Here is a 659-nt window from a genome sequence, read left to right as displayed (position 1 = left end):
TATTGACCTGTAGCTTTCTTTTTTCTTTTTTTCCATATTTGCCACAGTCTAATTGACAAGTTTTCTTTAATAGTGTCCTTGTCTGACTTTGGTGTCAGGGTAATGCTGGCCTTGTAAAATGAGTTTGGAAGCATTCCTTCCTCTTCAATTTTTTGGAAGAGTTTGAGAAGGGCTGCTATTCTTCCTTTTTTGAGATGGGGGTCTTGCCCTGTTGCCCAGGCTGGAGTGCAGTGGCACTATCACGGCTCGCTGCAGCCTTCACCGCCTGGGCTGAATTAATTCTGCCACCTCAGCCTCCCGAGTAGTTTGGACCACCAACATGCATCACCACACCCAGCTAATTTTTTATTTTTTGTAGAGACAGATTATCCCTATGTTGCCCAGGCTGGTCTCAAACTCCTGTGCTTAAGCAATCCTACCACCTAAGCCTCCCAAAGTGCTGGGATAACAGATGTGAGCCACCGTGCCTGGCCGTAGTTCTTTAAATGTTCGATAGCGTTCAGCAGTGAAGCTGTCAGGTTCTGGGTCTTTTATTTGATGAGAGACTTTTTTTTTTTTAATTTTTTTTATTTTTTATTATTATTATACTTTAAGTTCTAGGGTACATGTGCATAACGTGCAGGTTTGTTACATATGTATACTTGTGCCATGTTGCTGTG

Source organism: Mandrillus leucophaeus, unplaced genomic scaffold (assembly GCF_000951045.1).
Source record: "Mandrillus leucophaeus isolate KB7577 unplaced genomic scaffold, Mleu.le_1.0 Scaffold547, whole genome shotgun sequence".
Classification (NCBI taxonomy): domain Eukaryota; kingdom Metazoa; phylum Chordata; class Mammalia; order Primates; family Cercopithecidae; genus Mandrillus; species Mandrillus leucophaeus.
Note: the sequence above shows the minus strand (reverse complement) of the source record.